Source organism: Amblyomma maculatum, chromosome 8 (genome assembly GCF_055883805.1).
Source record: "Amblyomma maculatum isolate TAMU_Amacu chromosome 8, ASM5588380v1, whole genome shotgun sequence".
NCBI lineage: Eukaryota > Metazoa > Arthropoda > Arachnida > Ixodida > Ixodidae > Amblyomma > Amblyomma maculatum.
This window is the reverse complement of record NC_139351.1, coordinates 109,111,519-109,119,954: the sequence shown is the minus strand read 5'-3', so window position 1 is coordinate 109,119,954 and position 8,436 is coordinate 109,111,519.

Here is an 8,436-nt window from a genome sequence, read left to right as displayed (position 1 = left end):
AAGGACACTCTCACTGAAGACTCATTTCAAGCCCTATATAGCGACCCATTGCGGCTCTCTTCGGGAAATAAGGTTAATGTGCGGAAGGGAGCGACATATATGCTAGATGCGAGTGCCGTAACAGCTAGCGGCACTTGACTATACATTGTCAAGACGAGCGTTTCATCTGAGAGCAAAATCAAGGCACCAATTGCGTCGATGCCGAAAAAAAAAATCATTTCTGCTATGCCGTAATCAGTAACCGAGGAACTGAAGGAAGTGATGGCATCTCCTACCATCCCATTTCCCACTGTCACATATTCCAGTTTACCTCACGTCGATGGATACATTAAGTTAGTCAACTTCAGGTGTGACGCTGGTGCTATTATTCTTGAAACTAGCGAAAGAAGCAGGACAATATTCTCAAGAATATTAAAGAATTAAGAATATTAACGAGAGGCCAACTCCTTATTTGCACAAGCCGTGCAGGAAGATTTTGAGACTGAATTTTCTAGACGCAGGTCGCATTTTGATGAATTGATGAATATGTAATGCAATGTGTAACTTTGAAGGATAATTTTTTATTGTTTGCCGCTCTTTTCAATTTACTTTAACTGTTTATGCCCATTTCTTTGATTAAAAGTAGTCGCAAGACTACATATACATCTTCGTTCTTTCAACCGACTGATATGTTTTGAACAAAGCTAGAACAGCCAACTCCACTAGAGAAGTGAAACTTTAACTATATGAGTAGATTTTTGTTCCTTACTCTGAATCTGAGACGCGCCATGAATTTTCGCCGGTGCCTCTTTTGATCTAGACGAAAACGGTAGCGGTTGACAGAATCTCCACCTAACAGTTCACCATGCACTCACGTCAGGTCGCGCTACACCTGCTTACAACATTCAAAGGCACATTGCATAGCCTGGTAAATTTATTTTTGTACAAAACGTAGCTAGGGGCAAAAAATGTTGAAGTGTCGAAGCTTCATTCGACCGTGCACGGCTGCACTGACGAAGGCGCGCGCGCGCGTGAGCGGATTGCTGACTGTATTTTATTCCTTGTACACGATAAATATTCGATGCTGATTACGGCCTTTGTATAAACCATAAGGGGCGAAATGTCAGGACCTGCCGGTTGCAAGTGACGCGGGCGGAGCTAAAAGCGAGCGCGCGTTTCCCTTGCGCGTGAACGGCTGTAGCGGAGGAGCAGCAGTGGGGCGGTGGCGACCCCACCGAGGCGCGGCGGGCGGTGGAAACAGACCCCATTGGAGAGGCCGGAAGAGAAGAGAAGCGCGCTCTCCCTCTAGACCGGCCGTGGAAGAGGATAGAGAAAGAGAGCGAACGTGCAAAGCGCGTGATTGACTTCGCTTCTGATTCATCAAGCTCTTGATAACGTGGCCAATAAAGCTATCGTGGGTGCCCTGTCAGACTTGCAGCTGTGAGTCAGGATGTATAATTAAATCAAGGCCTTCTTAACAGGTAGGGCAGCAGAAATTCAGTTAGGATCTATTCATACCAACGATTTCCCACTAGGAGACGGGGGCATACCGCAAGGCTCCAGTACTGTCCCAATTTCTCTTTAATATAACTTTAATAGAATTGGCACGTAAATTAGAACAAATTCCAGATCTAGAACACTCTTTCTATGCCGATGATATTACTCTATGGACAGCCAAGGGTTACGCCGGCACGATTAAGGACACGCTGCAGCAAGCAGGTAGTGGAGAAGACAAACAAAATTGGCTTGGAATGCTCATCTCAAAAATTGGAACTTTTAATCATTAAGCCAAAAAGATCTAAAAAAAAAACATCAACACAAACATTAATAAATACATCGATGGTTTCACCATTCCGAGCGTAGAAACGTTACGCATACTGGGCATGTACAATCAATCAAATGATAAAAACACCGATTTAATCCAAAAACTCCGAACGATAAGTAATCAAACATCTCGACTTATACGGAGGATATCAAATAAAGAAAGAAGAATGAAAGAAAAGGAGGCATTAAAACTTGTGCAAGCCTTCGTTCTCAGCCGCATTATATACACCATGCTCTACTTATTCCTACAGGCCAAGGAAAGAGAAGCGATCGACTCCATTATTCGGCACTCCTTCAAAACGGCACTCGGTCTTCCATTAGTACGGCTACCGAAAAACTCGTGCAACTGGGAATACATAATACACTAGAAGAAACGACCGAAGCGCACCTCACGGTGCAGTAAGAGCGGCTGACCGTATAACATCGACTGGAAGACAGGTGCGCTGCAAAAGACCCACATACACTACGTAGACACTCTCAGGTAACATCTGTTCTTCGTTCTATACACAAAATACTGGAAGTCCCTCTACTACCTAAAAAAACATGGACCCGGAGTTTCACCTGCAGCGTCGAGTAGCAAGAGCCCAATCATTAGAGAAACACTATTTTAATCTACCACAAACGATTTATGTCGACGCGGCAGAATGCGGGGATAAGAGAGCCTATGCCCTGGCACTAGTCGATCACACGTATTGCTTACAAAATTCCGGAACGATAAAGAAAACACGAACCCCACAGGAGGCAGAAGAGGCAGCTGTAGCTCTGGTGATTGTCACGGCGAACTCCAAATTAATTTTAGCGACTCGAAAACACCGAATAGAAATTTCGCAAAAGGTAGAATTCATCAACCAGCAGCTGAAATTTTGAAGGCTTTTGATCATTCCAAAAATGCACGTTCGATTAAAATTTTATGGGTCTCCGCTCACGCGGGTCATCCTGGGAACGAGGCAGCGCACCAGTATACATACCCGAGGATTCGTCGTAGACCGGGAGGTGCGTTACCCCGAACTAAGATCAGCTCGCGAGAGAGACCCCGTGTACAGAAGAATAACGAATTGGTACAAAAACAACTGACTGAAATATCCAGAACCTCCCCGCCCCCCCCCCCCCCCTCCGAACACTCAGCAAATTACAACAAACATCACTCAGACAACTACAGACAAATACGTGCTTTAATCCATACAAATTAGCACAATGGTATCCAGGCGAATACAACTAGGCCCAACCAAAGTTTTATTGCAGCCCCTCATGTTCCCTTTGCGGTGATCAAAGGGCAGATCTAGAGCTTTTATGTTTATATGTGAAAACATGCTACCGCCGAAGGCCCTACAGATTACCAATTCGGAAACGTAGGAGCCCGCATTGCTTAGCACCGATCCAGTCCGGCAACACGCCGTCACGGCCTGGGCCAAGGAGGTTGTCGAGCGCCATCGAGAGACGACCACCCTTGGGGCGGCTTGAGGAGAAGCGTCCTCCCACCAACAAAGAACACATCAATTTCTCCTCAATAAATTTTTGTCCTCCTCCTCCTTGAGGCGTCATGCAATCAGCAGCAGAAAAAAAAAAAAAAAAAGAAATGTCACAAAGCGAATGGTTTCGTTCCACTACGAAACAGCAGGACGTTTTCGTGAGGCACTGCAAAAGCCCTATGAACGCGTAGAGGAAAAGCCATTTCAAACGGAAACTTTTTTCTTTCTTTCTTCAACACGCGTTTTACATCGTAATGTTTAATATTAGGATCTGTGGATTAAAAAAACTATAAAGGGAGTACGCCAGAGTCGTTTTTGTAAATAGTTTATGCGGGCAAGAACTGTGAGAAGTTTTTTCTTCGTAAACACAATAAATACCAAGCGATGGGTTGTATCATAGCCTCCTTTATACTCTCTGTGCCTGTCAACACGTCGCGCGATCAGAGCGGCGCCGTCGGGTAAAGTTGCGCGGCGCTGCCGCTCCCCTCGCTGAGGGCGCCACTGACGTAGGGGTCGAGTTTGGAAACGGGGCCAATATCATTCTGCTGGGGGATATGAACGGCCACATCGACGATCTGGATGGATACACGGATTGTAACGGGAAGCTAATGCTAGATTTCTGTGAGCGACACGATCTTGTTATAGTAAATAGAGAAACAAAATGTGAAGGCCAAATCACGTGGGAATTCCGCAACAGGCAGACGACTATTGACTACTGTCTAATGTCGCAGGAAATTTATAGCAAGGTCACAGAAATGAAAATAGACGAATAAGAGGAGTGTAGTCTGGGAAGTGATCATAAACGTATTAGTCTGCAGATGGGGCCCTTGATGAAAAGAAAAATGGAACTTAGACAAAACGTAAACGCAAAATTAAACGACGATCAAATTGCGCAGATAGCAGCAGACATAGAGGAAGCAATAGAGAAAGCCCCATGGAAGACTGGTATTATGAACAAGCAGAACTACTCATAAGGAGGAAAATTAAGGAGGTTAAAGTAGCAAACCGCTGGAATGGAAAGAGGATGGAGCTGGTGGAATAAGGAAATCAGAGAAGCTATTGAACAACGACGGGCTGCTTCAAGGGAACACCGAGAGGCAAAGAAAGCACAGGTATCTCAGGAGGAAATCGACCAAAAATGGGAATCATATCGACAAAAGAAACTTGAGGTGCAGGTCCTCGTCCAAAGTAAAATAAGACGGCCCACCGATCGCTGGATGGCTGACATACAAGATGCTTCTAGAGGCGGAGCAAGAAAATTCTGGAACCATATAAGATGGCTAGGGAAGAAGAACCAAGGAAAGCAGGATCGGATTCAAGATAACGAGGGAAATTGTTTAAAGGGAGACAACGCAGTGAACTACATTACATCAGTTATAGCCGAGTCATTTAAGAGCGACGATAGGGTAATCTCCGCAAATTAGGAAGCAACACAAGGTAGCAGAATACAAAGCAGCTTAGAACTGACCAATCTAAACTGGAAAAAGGCAGAAAAAATATTCCTAAAAACACATCTACAGGAATAGATGGAATTCCGATCAAGCTGATTAATGAACTTTGTCCAAAAAGTAAGGAAACGTTGTTAAAAGCTCTGGAAACAGTCAAAACGAATAAGCAAATTCCGGACAGCTGGCGGCAGAGTAAAATGAATTTGATTTTTAAAGGGAAAGGGGAAAGGATGCGCATAAAATCCTACAGGCCGATTATCATAACATCTGTTATGTACAGGTTGGCCATGCAGGCGGTGAAATTAAAGGTGCAAGCATGAGTAGAAAGTAATAAGATACTCTGAGAACTTCAGAATGGCTTTAGAAATGGTAGTCGCTTAGATGATAGCCTGTTCGTGCTAACCCAATGCATCGAAATATCTAGAGTGGAAAATAGACCTTTGTATGTGGCCTTCCTAGACATAAACGGGGTGTACGACAACGTAAGCAGGGAACTCCTGTGGAACATATTAAAAGAAGAAGGTATCGGTTATGAGATAATAGAGTTTCTACAGGAAATATACCGGGATAACAAAGCAGAATTTACGTGGGAAGGGATAAGAAGTACGGAGGATGTCAAAGTATGCAAAGTATTAAGACAAGGCTGTCCTATATCACCGGGGCTGTTCATGCTTTATATGATAAACCTGGAACGGAGGATACAAGACAGTAACCTAGGTTTTAACCTGTCATATAGATTAAGTGGAAAGGCGGTAGAGCAGCGCCTCCCCGGTTTGATGTATGCAGACGATATTGTGCTGCTAGCTGAGAGTCTGGAAGAATTGTAAACTCTAGTTAAGTATTGCGGAGACTAAGGGGACGCTCTAGGCTTCAGTTTTAGCGCAGTTAAGTCGGGTCTGATGATTTTCGACGGCTCAACTGATCAGGGTCTTAAAATACAAGGCCATGAAATACCCAGAGTAGAATATCTGGGTATTTTATGGCCCCCAGAGTAGAATCTCGGTATGGGTAAACGAAGGATTGGCATACATTGGAAAGCATGAGTAATCACTTAAGGCCAAAGGGCGAAGGAATGCCGGGATAATGAAGCATAGGGCATTGTGGGGATACAACAGGTATGAGGTTTTGAGGGGTATTTGGAAAGGAATTATGGTGCCCGGACTTACTTTCGGAAATGCGGTTTTGTACCTAAAATCAGAGGTGCAGTCGATAATAGAAATAAATAAGAAATCCTTTGGACGATTAGCACTAGGTGCCCATGGCAAAACCACAAATGAGGCGGTACAGGGAGATATGGGCTGGGCATCTTTCGAAGTACGGGAAGCTCACAGCAAAATATTATATGAGGAACGCCTGAGAAAATTGGACAGTAACAGATGGGCAGCTAAAGTATTTAAATACCTGTTCGTAAAAAGCGTTGACTCACAATGGAGGTAAAGAACTAGGAAACTAACTAGTAAGTAAGCTAGTTATAAGGACGGAGAAATAAAGAGCATTAAGCAACAGGTGAAAAACACAGAAGGTAAAAATTGGATAAATTCGATGGAAAAGAAACAGAGTGTGGAATTATACCGAAAGGGGAAAATGCAGATCAGGAAGGAAGATTTCTTTGATAAGTCAAGAGGCAGTGCCCTACCTTTTGAAGCTAGATCAGGGTGCCTTAGAACACGCAGCTACAAAAAAATTTAACAATGGAGGTGACGCATGTGCTGTATGTGGTAACTCCAATGAAACAATGGACCATAATGTACTCGAATGTAATGGTATTAATGGTATCCATCCGGAAGTTGATGCAGGCGCAGTCACTGTTCCTGAAGCTCTGGGGTTTAGAGATACCAGTGGCCGGGTGAATAAACCGGCGGTGGAAACTAGCAAAAAACGACTGGAAGATTGGTGGCTTAAAAGAAGAGAAGTGACATAATGTTAGTAACGTAGAAACAAAAATTTAATAAATAGAATGATGGTTTTGTTAACCAATTTAAATCAATAATTAAAATATAGGTAGAAAATTGAGCATGATAGCTACTGCTACCACCCCGTTTCAAAGGGGGCGCTCTTATATTCCATCCATCCATCCATCCATCCATCCATCCATCCATCCATCCATCCATCCATCCATCCATCCATCCATCCATCCATCCATCCATCCATCCATCCATCCATCCATCCATCCATCCATCCATCCATCCATCCATCCATCCATCCATCCATCCATCCATCCATCCATCCATCCATCCATCCATCCATCCATCCATCCATCCATCCATCCATCCATCCATCCATCCATCCATCCATCCATCCATCCATCCATCCATCCATCCATCCATCCATCCATCCATCCATCCATCCATCCATCCATCCATCCATCCATCCATCCATCCATCCATCCATCCATCCATCCATCCATCCATCCATCCATCCATCCATCCATCCATCCATCCATCCATCCATCCATCCGTCCGTCCGTCCGTCCGTCCGTCCGTCCGTCCGTCCGTCCGTCCGTCCGTCCGTCCGTCCGTCCGTCCGTCCGTCCGTCCGTCCGTCCGTCCGTCCGTCCGTCCGTCCGTCCGTCCGTCCGTCCGTCCGTCCGTCCGTCCGTCCGTCCGTCCGTCCGTCCGTCCGTCCGTCCGTCCGTCCGTCCGTCCGTCCGTCCGTCCGTCCGTCCGTCCGTCCGTCCGTCCGTCCGTCCGTCCGTCCGTCCGTCCGTCCGTCCGTCCGTCCGTCCGTCCGTCCGTCCGTCCGTCCGTCCGTCCGTCCGTCCGTCCGTCCGTCCGTCCGTCCGTCCGTCCGTCCGTCCGTCCGTCCGTCCGTCCGTCCGTCCGTCCGTCCGTCCGTCCGTCCGTCCGTCCGTCCGTCCGTCCGTCCGTCCGTCCGTCCGTCCGTCCGTCCGTCCGTCCGTCCGTCCATCCATCCATCCATCCATCCATCCATCCATCCATCCATCCATCCATCCATCCATCCATCCATCCATCCATCCATCCATCCATCCATCCATCCGAGGCACACGGGTCGCACCGGTACGAACGTCGGCGCTGGGCGGGAGCAGCGGGATAACTGTTTCTAAGTATGAATCGTGCATATTGAGCATATTTATTTGTAAGGCCGACATCCACTAAGCATATCAGGTGATCATATGATACTTGTTAGGCAATAGCACCAACGCTATATGACATTTTATGTCGGGTAGCTTCAAGAAATTGTGCATGGCTCGAAAAACTGCATGACTGCTCCGCTAGCACCAATGGTAATAAATAAATTACAATACTAGTCTACACTGCAATAAAACAAAATTTAAGAAGAAAGGCACCAGCATTTATTTACACATTTCACAACAGCAACTGTGCTACAAGAGTACCATGTAGAAGTGGTGTGATTAATAGTTGCCACAAGTAGGGAAAAATGTTCATGGTGACTGTTGTCACTGATAGCACTTCAGAAGCCAGCTTGATTTACAGATGACTGGAACCACTGCATCGCTGTATGCTATTGAGATCTGTAAGGAGAACAATTTTGGTATCAGCTCTTACTTTCAATGATTCAGCGCGCCGTACAAACGTTTTCTTTTTAACTTGAAAAACAAGGAACGACAATATACTCGTTGCATCTTTCTGTTTCGATAACTCAAAAATAATCATCACAATAGGCGAAGCTTGTGTTTTTATTTTTTGAGAGAAATGCGCAGTTAGCGAAACAAAAAATACAGCGCTGGAGCACAT